This window comes from Staurois parvus, unplaced genomic scaffold, assembly GCF_062004578.1.
Source record: "Staurois parvus isolate SC_StPar_1 unplaced genomic scaffold, SC_StPar_1.0 ptg000153l, whole genome shotgun sequence".
Classification (NCBI taxonomy): domain Eukaryota; kingdom Metazoa; phylum Chordata; class Amphibia; order Anura; family Ranidae; genus Staurois; species Staurois parvus.
The window spans coordinates 13,352,361-13,374,724 of record NW_028317949.1 but is presented as its reverse complement, the minus strand read 5'-3'; the positions used below and the strand labels follow the sequence as shown (position 1 = coordinate 13,374,724).

Here is a 22,364-nt window from a genome sequence, read left to right as displayed (position 1 = left end):
TAAGGGATCATTGCTAAGAAGGTAATTGAAGTCTTAACATGTATGCAAAGGCAAAAATGTGGGATAGAGTGGGATAAGGGTTAAATCTGTTCCATTTTTATTTTTGCAATGTTTGAGTCTAAAAATCAAAGTACCACATCAAAGTATTAGAGTTCAAATTAGGGTTTTATACCAAACATGTATTAGGTACTGTAAAACAGCCAACACATTTCTGGGACCATACCATGCAATGAGGGCTACAACATGATATGAAAACCAAATTAGAGCTGAATAAAAATATGAAAGGTCTCAATCATGTATGTTTATACAAATCAATACCTACCATATTTACCTATATATGCATTTAAACAAACAAAAATATTGATTGGGCTCCATATAGTCAAATATAGAAACTGAAATTTTAAAATACTATGAAATAAAAAATTGTGAAATAAAATGACTGAGGTGTATAATAGCTTACTACGAAAAAAAAAGAAGTTTGCCTTAAATATGAAATCAGCTGGTATTGACCCTGGGTTGTGAATTACAAATCTGAAAATTGTTTAAAGAAAATTATGATAGAAGCAATGGGGAATGCATTGGTATCAAAGGAAAATACTGTTGAAATACTTGCTGTGCATCTAAGAACTCACATTCAGTAGGTCTGGTCGGGGTTACAACCAGACCTGCCAATGTGTTGAGTTTAAATGTGTAGCCAAATGGGAGAACTAGGGTAGGAACCAGGGCCTAATCTAGGAGAGGCTGAAAACAAGGTGGGAGATGCTTAGGTTTGGGAAAGGGGAACTGATGTGAAAGCAAAGAGTGGAGGTGAGAAGCAGAGTGGGAATGTACTGGGAAAAGGAAAAGTATTAGAGCAGTGGGATAAAGGTAATTCCCAGGTTATATACTTTCCTGCTACTTGCACACTGCCCATTCGGCCTTGTTTTCAACCTTTCCTAGATCTGCCCAAGGTTCCCACCCTTCCTATGACATTTTGGCACCTTGCTATATATTTTAATTTGGCACGCCATCGGGTCTGATGATACCCCAATGAGTGAGTATTTCATTATCAGACCCAATGCATTCCACATTGCTCCAGGCATCATTGTTTTTTAAAATAAATTATTTTTTAAAGCACCTGCAGAATGGAACACACTGTTAAAAACATATGTGATTTGTGTGTACAAGCATTACAGCTCAGTTTCATCTTTTCACTTCTAAACATTAAGGCCTTAGGTAAGTCAACAGATATCACTGTTAAAACTATAAATACAAACATAAATCCTTTTTTATTAATCTCTTTTTAAATCATGAACCCAAGCCCCTACCAGCTGTTTTCATTTTTTTAGTAATCTGTTGTACATCTCACCATTTTTATTTCACTGTTCTTTACTTCATAATATTTTAAAATGGCAATATCTATAAAAAATGTTTTAGATCATAAATTATGGTATGTACATTTCCTATATTCAAGTATCCTTTTTGTGAATCAATCTTATGTGATTTTATATATTTGTAAGTAGGAACCTATATGGAGCTCAATCAGTTTTTTTAATGCATATAATGAATATGGTAGCTTTTGATTTGTATAAATATACATGATTGAGACTTTTCATCTTTTTTATTCTAATCTAATTATATTTTCTTATTAGGTTGTTGCCCTGATGAAGGGGGAATTATATGGTGGTGGATTTAAATATTGCATTCACATCCTGATGTGTCTGTGGCAGGTCCTCATGTATAAAAACAGCCCACATATCAACCAAGTGCCCCATTGAGTCAATATCAGTGCAGTTGTAATAACATATATTTCAAGTATTAAAGTACCATTCACCCAAGGTTCTAGTGCCATCAATCTACCAGTTCCATCTCATTTTCAGTTTTTCAAGTTTGTTTTTTTTCTGTGTAACTGAGATTATTACTTGAACAAAAAGTAAAGGCAAATCAAAATGTTTTTAGTTGTCACCAGCACAACATAAAATAAGTAATGGTACATCTCCCAGTGGTAAAACTTGTTCCAGTGACTTGTTCCAGAATTCCTTTCTTCCTATTGTGTCTTCGGGACACAAATAGCAACAATAACTTGACAGTTTTCTTCTTTGCTTTCATAAAAAAAAAATACTTACTGTAAAATCCATAAGAACCAATCGGATATTAGGAAAACTAGAACTTTATTGCCACTTACAGAATGAATGGACATTTGGTCAGTTGTATTAAGCAGTCCAAAGACAGAATGATAACAGAAGGGGGGAGGGTGCTGTGTCCCTAAATACACTCCAAAAAAAGGAGTGAACGGTCAGTACAAAAATATTATTTTCTCTTTTTTTTAATGGACAGAGCTTAACAATAGGAAACCTAGGGATGCTCATAAGTAGTCAGAGTGAGGATTGGGCACACCCACAGCAACACAGGCAAACCAGCCCAGCTAAAAAATGCAAAACAAAAAGTAACCAAGGAGTAACCAAGGACAATAAATAGTTGCTTGTAGAATCTTCAACCAAAAATATCATCTGCCAAAGGAGACGCATCAACCTTGGAAAATGCATGTGCAGAAGACAAAGTTGTAGCCTTATAAACCTGTGGCTCGACAGCCTGTTCATGAAAAGCCCAAGAAACACTCACTGCTCTACCGTAGTGGACTTTAATGGGAAAAGGAAGCACTTTATTTTGCAATTCATAAACTTGCACAATAGCTTATTTAATCAACTTGGATATAGTGGATCTGGGAGCCTGGGGAACACTTTTAGAACCTTCTGGAAAAAACAAAAATGGAAACAGTCTGCCTAACAAAAATGCAGAAAAGTAAATTATGATGGACTTAACCAAACTTAAGCAATGCAGAGAAAGCTCTTTTGTCCCATCCCAGGCAAAAAAAGACAGCATAATATCATAATTAAGGTGAAAATCAGATATCAACTTTGGTAAAAAGGAGTTTTGTAGTCTCAAAACAGCCTGGAGGGCTCCCTACAGGGAAATGATAATTCAAAACCCCTTCAAGCTGATGCGATGGCCAAAAAAAGGCTACGTTATGAGGTTATAAAGAAAAAAAAGGTGCAAAGCATTCTCAAAATAATTCCTTATAAAGTAACTGACTGACCAGTGACTGGTGCTATAAAACAATTATCATCTAAAAAAAACTTCTATCCTACCATACGATGCTTATTTACCAATATTATACTAATCCCTTGTACAACCAAATATCATTGTTTAAACATAACACCAATACTGTGCAAATGGATCTCTTTAAAGACATAAATGGTGCACACAAAACCTTTTTAAAGATGTTAATCAGTGATCAAAAAATATAATATAGAAATAATGTAATATCCACTCTGCTTGAGCATTCAATAGATCAATTGTCAGACAGACAGTTCACCATTCACAGCAAATGCCGAAAACTATAATGTATTTCCTCCTTCTCCTGCTACTTCTCCCCACTAATAAAAAGGTCTAAAATGGTTTTGCTTCCTTGGCAGCTCCAGGTGGTCTCCTCCTCTCCAGGTGGTCTCCTCCACTTTCCATGGATATACAGTCCTCTTTTTAGGGTTGCCCAGGTCTTTCAAGCTCCGCCACTAGAGGACAAATACCAGAGAGACCCACAGTAGTTTAATACATTAAAAGCAAACAATTGACATTCTTAATTGGAAGTTGTAAGACATACTGCTTAACTATAAGTTTGCAGATGATATAGGTGTTTAGTTCTCTTCTCTCCATTTTAAGTACAGCGGACACCCCTTTATGAGTATGTTATGACTGTTGAAGGATGGTTGCGCTATATACATAATGATATGGACTTTGGATATTGTATACTGTATATGAAATTGTTTCATTGTTGCTGATTATATCCCCTGCATGAAGATAAAAGTTTGTGTTTAAATGTTTACATGTGGCTCTTTGAATAAGATGAAAGTTATAAGAGTAATCCCCTTGGATAAGAGTACCCCTATGACCTGATATTATTTCAACTTGATAAAGTCTGCATATTGATGGACAAAACACTTCAATGGGGAACTAGCTATTTTGCCTCCTGCCTCCCAATAGTTTCCAGGCAAGATGATCTGAGACAAGTGGAGATAGACACCTGTACCTAGAGGTTGTAAGACCAAATGATTGATCTAGTGTGCGGAATAACACGTGGTGACATCCGTGTAATGATGCATCTCTCTGGTGAGGTGTACAGCTACATATTTCCACCTCTCAAGCCTGCTATATAGATTTACATGCGGTGGTGTCATTTTAGCTTAATTTTTTTGAACTTTCCATCATTATTCAGGGTTTGACACCTTAAACATCAGCATGTTGTACAGACAGAAGACAGAATGTTATATGGCTAAATCATTTTTTTTACCTTTAGTGGTTTGTATTGTATCCCAGTCTTTTAGATATGTGGAGGAGATTGTGTTTGAAACAGCTGGATGACAACTTTTGTCAATTTTATTTCTAATTTCACTGTGAGACATTTCTGGAGAGGGGATTTTTATTTGATTTGTGATATACTGTATGGCAATTGTAATAAAGGACAGTTTGGGCAGTATTTCCCTTATACTGTTCATTGTTAAATTCATTTTTTATTCTGGATCTTTGTAGGTATTTCATATATAACTGCTTGTTAATTTTATGCTTGGTGGCTTATTTGGATAATTTTAGACTTTTATTCAAGGCATGAATAAAAAAAAAATCAGCATTTTTGGTTGGAGGAATGATAACCCCTTGGTTCAACAGTCCCTGAAGGCTTACAGTCTCTCACACCCTTGCTTTAGTTATGCAAGCTTTTCAAAACTCTGTGAAAGCCATCAGCCATCCTACTTCATGAGGGGGTGAATTTATCCACAGGTTTTGATTACTTGGTGTGCTAAGAGAGTTTAGAACCCCCTAAGCCTTAACCCCCCTGGCGGTATTCCCGAGTGTTGCTCGGGGTAAAGTTTCAGTACCACAAGCGGTAACCCCGAGCTACACTTGGACTTACCATGCGGCGCTGCTCCGGAATCCCTCAATCACTTACCTTGTCCTGCACTCCCACGATGTCCCTCCTGCAGTGTCCCCGGCAATGTCCTCCGGCGGATGCCGGCATCTGTCATCTGGGTTCCGTCCTCTGTGAGCGTCGGAACATACGGGGGACGGAACGGTGGGAAATTTGAAAATGACAAAAAGTGACATTCACTAAAATCACTAAAATCACATAGTAAAACATTACTGTATCAAACCATTTCACATACATTTTGTCCCTAGTGCTTTGTCCTGTGCCCTGCCTGCATTTTTACTGTTCTTTCTGCCTGGAAACTGAGAAATGTCCATGGTGTCCAAAAAGCATCCCTTTAGGTCAAAAGTGGTTTTAGACCAGCTAGAGAACAGCGATAGTAAATTAGAACTACTTGCAGAACGTGGCACATCACGTTCTGCAAGTAGTTCGAACTGTGCGAACTTGGCGCTATATTTAAAATTTCAGTGTTTTGGGTTTGATTATATTATTGAATTAAATTTATTATTATTATATTATTATTTTTATGATTATTTATTAAATTATAATTTATGATTTCGTGTTTCAAATTGTAACATACCCGGAATGTTTACTAGACTCTTGTTCGGACCGATTTCAGTGAGTTATTCCTAAAAATTACAGGCCCACAATAAAAAAAATACATGTTTCCATGCAAAAAATGTACCGCTTTGAGCACCTAAATATGGACATAATCAAACCGCTAGGGAAGTTAAAAGGTGGAAGAAGACATGTAGGCCAGGGGAATGTGAACCTATATTTGAAAGGAATGTTTTAATGCAACATAGGAAGATGTTGACCTGTGCCATTAAAGTGACTGTGTTACCACCTACATTTCCCATTCCTGATACTGTATGTGTTTGCTGTACCATACACTTGTATGAAAAGGTATCCCATGCTCTTTACATTGCTTCCTTTATGTCAAATACCCGGTGATCCTGCCAGTGCCCCTGATTTCCTATGTTGAAGTGACCATGCTAGGCATGGTAGTACATCCATCCCAGCATGGTAAGATTTCTGGCTGTGCTGGGGTACAGTCTGTCTGTCCTCCAATAGGCAGACTTGTGCTGACACCCACCCCCCCGCACAGATCTTCACGGGGAGGATAATTGTACTGCTGTTTCTCTACCACCTTCTGAAATCCCCCCCCCCCCCATCGTCAGTCTTTACCCCAAGTTCTCCAAGCCTCTTATGGACTTGAGAACAGAGGTCATGTGATCACTTCTAAAAAAAAAAAAAAATGTGTATATATATATATATATATATATATATACACACACACACAAATGTTTGTCTTGCATTTATATTTTAAGCTGTATAGGTTATTTTACAACTTTGCATAAACTTTTAGAGAGCTCAGGTTAGGGCTACCTTTGAGTGGAATGGGAGCCCAGCAGGTTACCAGAAAGTAACATGCACCAATGGAAGCAGCACCAGACCAAAGGAGGAAGAAGTCCAAATTAAGTTGTTGGTTTGCACACAAAAAAATGGCCAATGCATATCGGGGGTTACAAAAACTCCTCCATCAGTGCTACAACAAAACACTATACAATATAAATGTAAATGTGACAAGTATAATCATAATTACAATTATACATAATCATTGATATATATATATATATATATATATATATATATATATATACTGTATATAGATATACTGTATATAGATATATCTATATATATCTACACACACACACACACAGAAACCCATACATGCACACATGCCTAGAAATTAAAATGAAGTAATAGTGTGACTTACACCCCAGTCACAGACAGTATCCTCACCAAAAATGACATCTTTGTTGCAGGGGATGCCTAAAATCTGACTTGTATCTTAGTGCAGACGTCTGGGAAAAACAGTGAGTCCTGTTTCTCACCTTCAGGTTGACATAATGCATTGCAATTTACAGAAAATTACAGCAATGCAGGTTAAAAATTAAAAGGTAATTTTTAATAGCATTCAAGTACAATATGGCTTGCGTAGCAATTGTATGTGGTATATTATTATTACTTTTATTTGCAATTTTTTCCAAAAAAAGAGTGGAGAGTTACACTTTAACCACTTCACAACCGTGGTATAGCTGAAAGACAGCTACAGTGCAGTTGTCCAGTTCTGAGAGGGTGTCATATGATGTCCTCCTAGAAAATGCCCTCCCGCATGCCCCCAGAGGCACGCACCCAGCACTGTCCATGATTGCTCTGTCCTATGGCCAATCACAGCAGCCTCTAAATACAGTTGCTGGTTAACAGCAGCACTTTCCTCATGCTGTCACAGCTGTCACGCCTCACAAAGTACTGCCAATAACCAGCAAATGTCACAGAGCAGATCGGCACTGATCATCAGGGCACTGATGATGCCCTGATGATCAGTGCCCAGCAGTGCCATCAACCAGTGCCTAGCAGTGCCACCCATAAGTGCTGCCCAGCAGTGCCACCCATCTATGCCACCTAGCAGTGCCGCCAGTCAGTGCCGCTAGTCAGCGCCACCCATCAGTGTCACCCATCAGTGTCACCCATCAGTGTCACCCATCAGTGCCACCTATCAGTGCCTATCATTGCTGCATATCAGTGCAGCAGCATCAGTGCCTCCTCATGAATGCCCACCAGTGCCGCTTCATCAGTGCCACCTCATCAGTGCCCATCAGTGAAAAATTTACCTGTTTGCAAAATTTTATAATGGAAACAAAGAAAACCTTTTTTTTCAAATTTTTTGCTCGTTCTTTTGTTTATAGTGCAAAAAATAAAACACCCAGTGGTGATTAAATACCACCAAAATAAAGCTCTATTTGTGTGAAAAAAAATTATAAAAATGTAATATGGGTACAATGTTGCATGGCCACGCAATTGTCCAAAGTGAGAGAGCAATGAAAGCTGGAAATTGGCCTTGGCAGGAAGGGGGTAAAAGTACCTGGTAGGCAAGCAGTTAAATAAAAAAGGGTTGGCGATCCAAATGCTGGAAAGCCTAGTGACTGGAGGGTGTGTAGAAAGATGATGTTGAATATACAACTGAAAATAGCTAAGGAGTATATCAAAATATATTGCTTTTGTGCAGCACAAAACCAGATGAGATCACAAACTGGGAAATTGTTCAGGAATGCTTCAGAATGTTTTGTTTTGTCTTACCTCCTTGCTGTTCTTTCACATGTGTGTTTCTCTGTGCTCACCTATGGGCGTCGTCTGCTATTCCCTGGGATTTATGTGCTGCCCTTTCATCACTTCCTGGCCCGCCTCCTAGCTGGCCTGTCTATTTAAGACATGCTCAGTCTCTCACTTTGCCTGAACAATGGTGTTGTCTGAGCTCTCCTGTGGTTCTCTGAGAATCTGTTCAAGTATATCTGTGTACTGACCCCGGCTTGTTCCTGACATTCCTCCTATATTGTCTATCCGTGTACCGACCCCAGCTTTGTTCCTGACATCACTTGTCTTCCGCCTGTCCTGACCTTGGCTTGCCTACTGGATCTCCTGAGTCTACTCCCGTTGTACCCTGCTCCTGCTAGCGGTCTCTTCTACCTCAGCTGGGTGTACCTGGGGGCCGTGACCTGGTTCCAGCCTGCTCCAAGTCCATCCCCACCATCAGGGGCTCTGGTGAGCAAGCAGGCTGGGGCTTAGACTCCGCGCCCTGGGGAACCCCAAGCTGTGGATTAAGAGCTCACTACCACAGGTGCTGACAGTTTGCTCAGGCCATGAGCTCCTCGAAGACACCTTGGCCTCTCCTGGAACAACTTCAGGGCTTGGTGCAGAGAGTTGATGTCCAGCAGGCCTATCAAGAACAGATTATGCATTGTCTGCAGGAACTCTCCTCTTGGTTGGATCAGCTACAGGCGGGGTCCACTTCCTCATCCTCTGCTTCGGCTTCGGGCCCTGCTCTGGCTCCTGCTGTTCCACCTTCCGCTGTTCCCTCTGTGGAACACCATCCTTCGAGACTCCAGCTGCCTCCACCACCTCACTTTTCTGGTGATCCCAAGGCCTGTCGAGGCTTCATCAATCAGTGCTCGATTCATTTTGAGCTAACAGCCGATCATTTCCCTACCGATCGTTCCAAGGTGGCATACATGATCTCCCTCCTTTCAGGTGAAGCACTGGCTTGGGCCTCGCCACTGTGGGAACGTCAAGACCACACTATCTCCAGTCTCCCAGCCTTCCAGCAAGCTTTCCGGAAAACATTTGATGTGCCTGGCAGGACTTCATCTGCTGCAGGAGCCCTTCTTTGGCTACGCCAAGGTAGCATGACGGTTGGTCAGTATGAAGTCAAGCAAATCTTGGATTCTAAGTTCATCAGAGGGAAGCTTTTGTATCTTATTGACTGGAAGGGATATTGTCCTGAGGAGAGGTGTTGGATTCCCTCTGCTGATGTTTCTGCTCCCAGTCTGGTGGAATTTTTTCATCGGAAGTTTCCCCTTAAGCCTGGCCCTAAAAAAAGTGGGGAGACCTCTTAAGGGGGGGGGGGGGTACTGTCACAAGTTAGCCTGCAGCCTCTTGTTTGTTTTGTCTTACCTCCTTGCTGTTCTCTCACATGTGTGTTGTTCTGTGCTCACCTATGGGCGTTGTCTGCTATTCCCTGGGTTTTATGTGCTTCCTTTCATCTATATTGTCTATCACTTCCTGGCCCGCCTCCTAGCTGGCCTGTCTATTTAAGACATGCTCAGTCTCTCACTTTGCCTGAACAATGGTGTTGTCTGAGCTCTCCTGTGGTTCTCTGAGAATCTGTTCAAGTATATCTGTGTACTGACCCCGGCTTGTTCCTGACATTCCTCCTATATTGTCTATCCGTGTACGGACCCCAGCTTTGTTCCTGATATCGCTTGTCTTCCGCCTGTCCTGACCTCGGCTTGCCTACTGGATCTCCTGAGTCTACTCCTATTGTACCCTGCTCCCGCTAGTGGTCTCTTCTACCTCAGCTGGGTGTACCTGGGGGCCGCGACCTGGTTCCAGCCTGCTCCAGGTCCATCCCCACCATCAGGGGCTCTGGTGAACAAGCAGGCTGGGGCTTAGACTCTGCACCCTGGGGAACCCCAAGCTGTGGATTAAGAGCTCGCTACCACAGGTGCTGACAATAAGAGTGTGATCTGTATATAAACTAAACAAAAGGAAGGGTATCCTAAATGTGAAATGGTGGATACAAGGATATAAAAATATAATTATGCTTTGAGTAAAGTGAAAAACCAGATGATGAACAAAATAATAAATGTGATAAAATTAGACGTGTGGGGAAAACAAGGGGAGTGGGCTAAGTGCACAGTAAAAATATGTGTACATACATATGCATGCACACAAATCTATGCACATCTGGATAGACCAATGCACATATATAAATACACATGCATGTCTATACATATACAAGTGCATTCATATATGCACATACCCCTACATTGCTGTTTTGTAATCTGTAATAGAGGATCAACATGGTGTGAGGAGAAGCGCTGAATGAAGTGAAACACTAAGGGCAAAAAAAAATTAGTGATACAGTAAAGATCAATGTCCCAATAGTTCGATAGGTATTGTGTGAGTGAGATCTGAAGACATGAGAGGGGAAGACTGGGGCCTAGAGGTTATTCTATAATAAGTCAATGGCCTCATTTAAACTATCAGGGGATTATGTGTTGAATCTATAGATATATAATGTTTGCATAACTTAGTGTATCTGTTACAGTGTTTTAATTTCAGAATGTCTTGTATTATTTAATAGTTCACAATCCTTATTATGTTACATCAAAAAGTGTCTTGAAGGGGGGCTTGGCTTGCGAGCATCCCAGATGGCCACTTAAGTCCTGAGCTCCACAGACTAGCCAGAGGCAGTGTCAGGAATGGACTCCGCACTGGTGGTGGGACTCACCTGCCGTGTGGGCTGCAGTACCAGGGCTGAACAGCGGGTGCTCTCAGCAGCCAGAAGCTCACTCCTGCAATCAGCCAACACCTGGGGCTGATTGCAGGAGGTGTATTTAAGGAATGGCCAGACCTGCAGTCAGTGCCTTGGTGTATGTTTCCCATGAGCCCCTGTACCTGATATCCTGTGTTTCTGCCTAGTTGCTGACCCTGCTTTGATCCTGACCTCTGCTTACCGTCTCCTGTTGAACCCCTGGCTTGCCTGACCATCCTTCTGCCTGATCCTCTGTACCGCGCTGCCCGTGCGTTACTGAAACTGGCTTGTGACCCTGAATATTCTCTGCATGCTCCTCTGGTACCTTACTGCCCTCACGTTGCTGACCTGGCCTTCGTGACTACACCTGATGCTACCCAGACGATCCATCCATCCCGCACGGATCCAGTCACTACTGTGCAAACCTGCCAGCCCCTTCACATCAGGCTTTCCCCCGGTACATACCCTCGGCAGACCGCTCTACCACAGTTGGGTGCACTCAGGGGCCGCGACCTGGTCTCAGTCCTGTGCCAAGTCCATCCCCACCATCAGGGGCTCTGGTGAAAAGGCAGACTGGGGCTTAGACTCCGCGCCCTGGGGAATCCTGTTCTGTGGGTCACTAGAGATCCCGCCGGGCGGTGCCTGACTGTACCTTACGGCCTGCCTGACCATGACTACGCCTGTGTTCCTGAAGCCTGTTACTTCCCTGTGTCAGTCCACACATTTCTGGTCACACCTGGATCCCTGACAGGCAGACATCTCTGTAGTGGAGATTTTACATCCATCCAGCCACATAATAGCTCCTGAGCCTTGGGAGAGGTGGACAAATGATATCCAACAAGCAGAAGACTAGAGGCCACAAAAGCTCACAGCCTTCTTCCTCCAGCCGGCACTGCGAAAATGGGGAAGCCAAGATGGTGCCAGCAGCCAGTTCATCCGTGCCTCTTCTCCTTACACAGATCTCCCTGATTCTGTTCCAGGAGAACATGAATGTGGGATAACACCTCCTATATCCCCAACTATCAGCATCTACCAGCCCTATCTCTGGGATCCCTGCCAAAGTGAGGATGCAGATGGATTCTCCACACCAGGCCTCAACAGCGGTGAATCCACATAATATATTAGCATATACAGACACAGCTTTACAGTCTTCTATAGCTGCATTTCCCACAACAGGACAACCAGTCCTAGATACCACTATGAAAGATATGCTTATATCACTACAATCCTCTCTCATGACTGATTTTTCATCAATTATTAACAAATTCACTACTGACATGCAATCAATGGGAAATAGACACAGTACATAGAAACTAAAATGGAAGAATGCACCAACACAGTAAATGATCTTATTGGTGCATACAAGGAAAGCAGAGATGACAACATGCAAATAAATGCAAAATCAGCAGATCTTGTAGATCGCTCATGCCGAGATAACATCAAATTGTGTGGTGTACCAGAGTTTGCCCCCTCTCAAGACTACACTACACTCTTGCCTGATTTATCTCCAATGGAATTGATCATTGACCGCATTCAGAATCCCTAAACCTCAACATCTAGGGGACTCAGTACTGAGAGATGTCCTTATGCGCATTCACTTTTACTCAGTGAAAGAGCAATTATTATTTAAAGCAAGATCCTTCAACACTCTACCAGCCCCCTATTCAGAAGTCCACATTTTTGATGATTTATCAAAATATACTTTACAAATGAGAAGACATCTAAACTTCATCATGAAAGCCCTCAACAACCATTACAGCACCTATAGGTTGTGATACCCTGCCACAATACTAGTATCACAAAACTGCACATAACATGTGATCTCAACAGTTGGAAGAGGTATGAAACTACTGTACACTTGGGGCATAATTCCGGATCCACCTTGCGAATCTGCTACTCCCATAATCCGCAATGGGCTATCACAATGAAACTCCAGGAACCATAAATCCAGACATGATTGAATGCTTTGCTTTATCTCCTCATACTTTGCCTTCCTCTCCGGACTGGTACCCAGTTCCTCAGCACCAAGTATATAAATGCTAAACCACCCGACTAAATGTGCCTCATTGTGGAAAACAGCCAAAGATTGCACATGTGACATTCTATGCATCCAAGAGACACATTTTACCCAAGAAGCTTCACTATCCTGCCAGTATAAAAGCTTCCCTCACATCTTCAAAGACTGCTGCCAGCAGAAAAAACAGGGAGTTCTAATCGCCATAAAAGAATCTGTTTCAATCCAGCTTCACCAAGGTATCTTAGTTCAGAAAGGCAGATATATTATCCTGTCATACACGAATCGACAACACTCTACATACCCAGTTGAACATGTATGCTCCTAATCAACACCAAGTCCACTTTCTTAACATGACCCTCAAGAAGATAAAGAAAATCCAAACAGGTCACTTACTTGTATGTGGCGATTTTAATTTGGTACCGGACAACCAAATGGACTCTGCCTCAGGTCCTAAAAGACCTGAACCACCTCTCAACAAATTCATCCAACAAAATTTTCTCAATTACTTGTGGAGGAGTTACCACACATTCGCACAAGACTACACTTATCTGTCTCTGCGTCATAACACTTATTCACGTATAGATTTCTTTTTGACTGACAAATGGTTACTTCAAAAGGTTCAATCCTCTCATATTTATAGTATAACCTGGTCGGATCACGCACCTATTAACATCATCCTCGCATACACAGTATCTCAACCAAATGCATACATATGGCAAGATAACTCCTCTATACTGCAAAACCCTTCTAAATCAGAAGCTATTTTACACAAACTGAAAGTTCTTCACAATAAATATGAGCACAGTATCCGACCCGGCTATAGTATGGAACACACACAAAGCTTTTATCAGAGATTTATTGATCCAGATGGAATCATGGGCTAAGAAAAAAAGGATGCAGCGTCTAGAAAAAATTTTAAATGCCATACTAACAACAAATTATACCCTTCTCCAAGCCTTACATCCAAATTATTTTCTTTACACAATAGAACAAACAACAAAATAACAGGATTCAACATAGCATCCCAAAAACACAAAATCAACCTATTCACTGACAATGTGATTCTGATGCTCACCAACCCATCATCATCCTTATTTAAAGCACAAAAATGATTACAGTGGCTCAGCAAAATATCCTACTATAAGGTTAATGACACAAAATCATTTACATTAGACCTAGGACTAGATGGTGTTACTAAAACCCTTCTACAACAACAATTCCCATTCACTTGGGCAGACGATGATATAACATATTTGGGTGTTAAATTAACACAGTCTACTAGAACCCTCTTCCACCACAACTTCCTTCTTTTCCACACTAAGCTACAACAAGATCTAAAACAGATGGTAAAACACAAATTCTCCTGGCTAGGCGGACTTGCACATTTGAAATGATGCACCTCCCTCAACTTTTATACTTATTTAGGACCCATCCCTATTCCCATTGGCTACTTAAAAACCATATAATCCACATTATCACATATTATAAGGCAAGGGAAAAAAAACCTCAATGAGCACACACTAAGCTAATTAAGAATCACTCAGTGGGTGGGGTAGGCTACATTATTACTGGGCTTCCATGTTTACACAACTTAAACACTGGTTCCTACCAAGACCTAATATTTTATGGAGCCACATTGAAGCATCTTACAGTTCACAACAATCCTTAAAAGAATGGATATTTAGCACTCAAATGGCAGCCTCTATCCCTTCATATATCTCTCCCATGGCTGCATCTTTAAAAGCCTGGCAACGGCTCATAAACTTATTGCACACTTATCCAGCAATTCTAACCCCTAAAAATCCCAAGAACTACTCTTCATCACTTGATCACTGACATTTCATACTCCTCCTGGGTGAGCAAAGGCATAACTTATATAAATGATCTGTTCAAAAACACCAACCTCAAGTCCTTTCCAAACCTCCAGGAAGACTATCACCTGAAAACTCAAGATCTATTCAAGTATATTCAAACAGCTCACTGTCTACACTCACGTCCTAATTGGTTGTGTAAACTACCATATCCTGCATGGACTTTATTCCACATACCTATATATACTGTACGTTAAAAGGCATTTCACTTTTCTACAACCTATTTCAACACAAAAATATTTTCATTAAAACAAAGTGGGAATCTGACCTAGGGAAATCATACACAGAATCCTAATGGGTATAAGCATGTCGATTAACTTACAAAGTCCCACTCTGCTCCAGTCTATGGGAAATATCACAAAGAATCACACTAAGATAGTACCTAACACCAGAAAAAATAGCACACATCCAACCTTTGTTGGAGACAATGTGGGCAGAAAGGAGATATTTTAAATATCTTTTGGGGATGTGCCAAGCTGAAAACCTTCTGGTCTTCCATATTCCATATCATCTCTGAAATAATTCATACCTGCATACCTCCATCTCCTAATCTTGCACTTCTAAATCTAGATGGAGACGTACTACCACATCACACTAAATACACAATTTTACACATTCTATTAGCGGCAAGACTCAACATCACCAGATGCTGGAAAACAACAATATCACCTACAATTTCTGATACACTAGACCTAACTCAACAACACCATTCATATGACCACAGAATGACTATAAGTACAGGGAGGTTAGCCCATATAAACTCACTACGGCAACTTTGGGACATAGTTACATAGTTAGTCTGGCTGAAAAAAGACAAAAATTCATCCAGTTCAACCATTAAAAAAAAAGTTATAATCCTATACCCACAGTAGATTCAGAGAAAGACAGACAAAAAACCCAGCAAAGCATGATCCAATTTGCTCCTGCAGGGAAAAAACGAATTCCTGATCCCCAAGAGGCAATCGGATTTTCTCTGGATCAACTTTACCTATAAATGTTAGTATCCAGTTATATTCTTTGTATCTAAGAAAGAATCTAGGCCTTTTTTAAAGCAATCCACTGAGCTGGCCAGAACCGACTCTTGAGGGAGTCTATTCCACATTTTCACAGCTCTTACTGTGAAGAAACCTTTTCATGTTTAGAGAATAAATTTCTTTTCCTCCAGACGTAAAGAGTGATCCCTTGTCCTCTGTGATGACCTCAGGGTGAATAGCTCTACACCGAGTTCACTATATGAACCACTGATGTATTTATACATGTTGATCATACCCCCCCTTAATCTCCTCTTCTAAAGAGAGAATAAATTAAATTCCTCTAATTTTTCCTCATAACTGAGCTCCTCCATGCCTCTTATCAGTTTGGTTGCCCTTCTCTGTACTTTCTCCAGTTCTCCAATGTTCTTTTTGTGAATTAAAACTGAACTGCATATTTCACATGAGGTCTTATTAATGATTTTTACAGGGGTAAAATTATATCTTTCTCTCTGGAGTCCATACCTCTTTTAATATGAGAAGATTTTGCTCACTTTTGAAACCGCAGCTTGGCATTGCATGCCATTATTAAGCTTGTGATCTACCAGAACTCCCAAATCCTTCTCCGCCATTGATTCTCCAGGTTGTACTCCCCCTAGTATGTATGATGAATGCATATTCTTAGCCCCCAAGTGCATAACCTTACATTTATCAACATTAAACCTCATTTGTCACATAGTTGCCCAATTAAACAGTGTATTGAGGTCGGCTTGTAAGTTGAAGACATCCTGTAACAACGTTATTCCACTGCACAGCTTGGTATCATCTGCAAAGACTAATATGGGATTTTTAATCCCAGACCCTAGAGTGTTTATAAATATATTAAAAAGTAAGGGTCCCAACACTGAACCTTGGGGTACACCACTGACAACCCTAGATCATGCAGAGTATGAATCATTAATCACTACTCTTTGAATACAATCTTTTAGCCAGTTTCCTATCCATTTACATACAGATTTTTCAAAGCCCGTAGACTTTACCTTACAGATTAGCTGTGTCTGGGCAACTGTGTCAAATGCTTTTGCAAAATCCACAACTGGAACAACTGGAAAATGCTTAACTCTTAACTGGCTATTTCCTGCTGGAAGCAATAGGTAGACTTTAGAACTGTACGCTCTATCCTCTCCTTACCTGCTGTTTGTTATTTACTCAAAAAACCCTCCCTGGACCCCACTGACAAGAACAACCTTAGACCCATCTCCCTGCTGCCACTCACTTCCAAGCTCCTTGAGCGCTTAGTCGACAATCGCCTAAGCTCCCACCTCACTGACAACAACCTCCTTGATCCACTACAGTCCAGCTTCCGTCTTCTACACTCCACCGAAACCACCCTACTCAAAATCACCAACGACCTGCTAACCGCCAAAGCTAATGGCCACTACTCGGTCCTCCTACTCCTTGACCTCTCCGCGGCCTTCGACACAGTCGACCACCCCCTCCTCCTTAATAAACTACACTCCCTTGGCATCAGGGACTCTGCTCTCTCCTGGTTCTCCTCTTACCTATCCCAACACTCCTTCAGCATTACCTATAACGCTGCCACCTCCCCCTCGCTCCCCTTCTCTGTTGGGGTCCCCAAGGCTCTGTCCTCGGACCCCTTCTCTTCTCCATCTACACCTCCTCCCTTGGCAAACTTATGCACTCCCACGGCTTCAACTATCACCTCTACGCCGATGACACACAAATTTACCTCTCCACCCCTCACCTCACCCCCTCAGTCTCCGCCCGCATCACCCACCTCCTAAACGACATATCAGAATGGATGTTGCTCCATTTCCTCAAGTTAAACCTTTCCAAAACCGAGCTCCTAGTTTTCCCCCCAGCCCGCGCCCCCCCCCCATCCTCTCCATCACGACCAACAACGCCACCATCAATCCCACCCCGCAAGCCAAAGTCCTAGGTGTCACCCTTGACTCAAACCTTTCCTTCCAAACTCAGCAGCTAGACTCATCCACCTCACCAACCGCTCCACTTCTGCCACCCCCCCCACCTATCCCTTCACTGGCTCCCGATTGCCCAACGCATTAATTCAAATTACTAACTCTGACATACAAAGCCATCTATAACGCTGCCCCAAACTACCTCACTGACCTGATACCCAAATACCACCCTACCCGCACCCTTCGCTCCTCACAAAACCTCCTACTTTCTAGCTCCCTGGTCTCCTTCTCCCACGCCTGACTGCAGGACTTCTCCAGGACTTTGGCCATCCTCTGGAACTCCCTACCCCAATCCATCAGACTGTCACCTACCCTCCTCACTTTTAGGCGCTTCCTGAAAACCCACCTCTTGAGGGAAGCCTACCCCACCCTCAGCTAACAGCCGTTCTCCTCCACTCCTCCTACCACTCCATCCCCCACAGCCACTTCCTCCTGTATCTCTACCCCCTCCCTCCTAGATTGTAAGCTCGAAAGAACAGGGCCCTCGAACCCCTCGTGTATTGTATTGTTAGTGTATTGTCTCATGTACTGTCCCCCCACTTTATTGTACAGCGCTGAGCAAACCTATTGGCACTATATAATAATAATAATAATAATTTACTATTTCTAAGCTACTGTTATATTACTAGTACATCACAAGCTAAATATTCTTGAGATATGTACTATATGTTTTTCAACTGGACCAACAAGTCCTTAAGAAACTAAATGTTCCACAGTTAACACTCAGTCTAAGAAATATGTATTGATATATGTATATCAATAATCTCAAAAGTTTGTTACCACATTTGAATACATTATGTTTTGTTCTATCAGGGCTATTGAATGAAAAAAAAGTTTCTTGAAGCACTATGATCTTTAAATGCAAAGCTGAAATCTGATCTATATTTATTAAGTCTTTGAAGATCTGTATTGTTCCTCCCAGTTGCATGGACATGACAGGACATATACAACATCTTGGGGGGAGTAATTTTGAATATGTTTAATTGGTCATGTCAGATCTGTACTACTGGAAGTCACATTGGTGGTCATGGGTCCCAAAGCTTGATAGCTGAGACTAAAAAAGAGACGTGAACAGGATGTTCACGAAAGCAGTTACAAAAAGAACCATACGGTAAACCATTATACATTAAGTATATGAAACAATTACATTTTATTTATGGTTCAGAATATAAATGCATAAAATTGCCAGTCATTAAACAAAAAAATATTAAACAACAATATCCATCACCTCACCCCAGACCATGTTGTCTGTTTCACCATTAAAAGATATTCATGACGTCATGGTATGACCTTCTGTATATAAGAATATTTAACGCGGCAGCGACATCCACCAGTAATCTTTTGGGCTATTTCTTATCACCCTATGGTCTAGCAACATTGGGATATTCTAGCATGGACTATTAGGATAACATAAACATATCCACTTTTAGCTGTGTTGATCCAATGATTCCTATATAGGAATTTGTGACATAAAGTCCAAGTGATACTACATAGGTACAGATGTTCTTTTATATGGACATTCGTAATAAGCTCTGCATGGTTTGAGTTTACCAGATCCAGCAGAGCATTATTCCTAGTTTGGGCCTCTATGAACTGTACCATCAAATTGTCCTGTAGTAGGTTTAAACATTTTTGCCCTTTAACTTTTCCTGCAGTACCATTACTCCAGTCAGTTTCCGGATAGTTAAAATTCCCCATTATTATCACTGTCTCAGCCCTTGCAGCCCTTTCGATCTGTGCAAGGAGTCTTCACCTCCTCATTAACACTGGGAGGCATATAACAAACTCCAATGATTACCTTTGTAGTACACACCCCCATGTGCTGTTCCACCCATAATGCTTCAGCCTCATCACACTCTCCATCAACTAGGTCCTCTTTCACACTCACTCTAAGATCACTTCTCACATAGAGACAGACATCTCCACCTTTCCTATTTACCCTGTCTCTAGGAAAGAGAACATACCTAGAAATATTAATAGCCCAGTCATGTGAAGAATGAAGCCAAGATTCAGCAATACCAATTAAATTGTAGTTCTGTTCATGCACCAAAGCTTCAAACTCACCTATTTTGCTTGGCAGACTTCTGGCATTGGTGAACAAACACTTTAATTCACTGACACCTTGTGCACACGTATTTTTCATGTTTTTTATTTTCATACAAATGGTACCAATTCTACTGGTTGTTTGTAACATGGGAACCTTATCTGCCCCCATCTTTCCCTATTCCACCCACCAATAAGTACTGACCCCTGTCTGATCTAGCTACCTCGTTATAATCTAATTCTCCCTCCCCCGCTTGATCCTAGTGTAAATACTCCTCCAGCCTTCCCATAAACCTCTCCCCCAGCACAGCAGACCCCCTTCCATTTAGGTGCAAACCATCTCTAGAATATAGGCTGCACCCCAATGAAAAGTTGTCCCAGTGCTCTAGAAACCCAAATCCTTCCCTCTTACACCAGGCCTTTAGCCATGCATTGAGTTCTCTAATCTTCCCCTGTCTTTCCTGAGTTGTGCATGGCACAGGTAATATTTCACTTTGGAGGACCTTCACTTCAACTTGCAGCCTAGTTCTTTAAATTGATTCTTAAGGAGCCTCCACCTTCCATGTATTCTGTCATTGGTTCCAACATGGACCAAGAAAGGTCATGTTCAGCCCCTCCCAGTAATTTATCAACCTGGTCCACCACATGCCGAACCCTGGCACCAGGGAGACAGAAAAACATTTGATTGAGGCGATCCTGGCAAAAAAATTATTCTATCAGTCCTTTTGATTATAGAATCCCCTACTACCATCAGCTGTCTTTGCCTAAATGTTCCACAGTTAACACTCAGTCCAAGAAATATGTACTACTTATATCAATAATCTTAAAAGTTTGTTACCGCTTTTGAATACATTTTTGTTGTAGCAAGGCTATTTCAATAAAAATCTATTCAATGAAAAAAAAAAGTTTCTTGAACTATTATCTTGAAATGCAAAGCTAAAATTTGATCTACATTTATTAAATATTTGAAGATCTGTATTGTTCCTCCCAGTTGCATGGACATGACAGGACATATACAACGTCTTGGGGGGAGACATTTTGAAAATGTTTGGCCATGCCAAACCTGTACTGTTGGAAGTCATATTGGTGGTCATGAGTCCCAAAAATTGATAGCTGAGACATCTGGAAGTCCCACATTTAAAGCAACCCCATGTGGACAATGCTGGTGCACAGAAGTGAGGATCCCCTTGGGACTTTATTATACTTGGTGTTAGTGCATTTTTCAATAATGCTCTATGGAATGGTCTGGGTGTCTTGCCTGTGGCTGTCAGTCTTGCAAGGCCTCATGAGACTTGCAGTTCCTCAACACCTGGAGGGCCATAGTTTGGAGACCCCTGCCCTAGATGCTCTAGGGAAGACCAGTCTTGGGTTGGATGGAAATTCTTCTTTCAATATATGCCGGTGATTGGAATGCATACTTCTTTTACCTTTTAATCTTTACTGCATCGCGTGATCCTTGATATCCACATTCCTCTGGGTTCCCTGAAGACCTTTATCTTGTGTCAAAGCATCAGTTTTTTTTAAAGCCTCATCTATTAGATATTTTGGATAATTATTTGAAAGTTTTGGCTTGGTTTATAACATCCATGTCTGTTGAACAATTTCTTTTGAGCCTCTTGAATAAGGTATTTCCTTAACCAAAGTTTGTAATTGCAACTGTTAAAATTCAAATATCTTTCTGTCAACACTCTTAAAAACAGGAATTTGTGGTGATCCTTCCAACTTGATTGCTTGTCAGTATTACATCAAATAATATATTGATGTAGGATCAGTGTGGCTTGTAAATGAATGTCCATGAGTGCTGTAATTTAGATACTGGTTAAATAGAACATTTACTGAGGGGTCACCTTCTCAGATAAAGAATAAATCATTATCATACAGTAACTCCAGATTTTCATAAACAAAATTTGTACGTCTAGGTTGATTTTCCCTAGAGGTAGACCAACTGTGCTCCAAAGCTCACAGTGTCCTGGCATTTTAAACAGCATAGGAGTATAAAATGAAGAGCCGGCAACTCGTTATCCCAATAAAAGTACTTCATAAAGAGTACAATGTGCAAGATACAGCATCTTACACACTTCAGTAAAAAACCTTACTCAGAGCCAACTACAGATTTTCATAGCTGAGGTTAGTGAGTCCTCTTCTCCTGTCACAGCTTTATTTATTTTGTCCACTGAAGAGTGGGAAAGATTATACCTCTTGAAGTGTAATCATAGAAAAGCCTTATTATACAGTTGCTTTACCTGCTATCCCTTAACCCAGAGGCTATTCAGATCTGGAGAGAAGCAAGGTTATCCAAGACATAACCTGGCTAGCATCCAGCCCTGCATTGCACAAAATGTTAAATGTGACAATCTTTAGGTCAGTACAATTGATAAGCTGAGAAAAAGAAGCTGCGTGTCAACACCAGCAGCTAACAGATCTTTGCTTAATGATTTAGACCAGTCAGCCAAAGTCAGGGAAACGAGAACAGAGATGAGCATGGTTTGAAGGGCAGATCCAACTTTTTCCAACTGTTTCCAATGGAACATCTTCTATAGGACTGGATAGAACTTTGTGCTGAGACTCTCCTCAAAAGAAAAAGAGCACCAAGAACCATTTAGGAGCAGGGAATTGATTGTCTGGGT

At 41.2% G+C, this 22,364-nt stretch overlaps 1 pseudogene; it reads left to right on the top strand.

The window, feature by feature from the left end:
* The first annotated feature begins 11,902 nt into the window (after positions 1 to 11,902).
* LOC149463729 (uncharacterized) lies at positions 11,903 to 12,763 on the top strand (annotated as a pseudogene).
* The last annotated feature ends 9,601 nt before the right edge of the window (positions 12,764 to 22,364 follow it).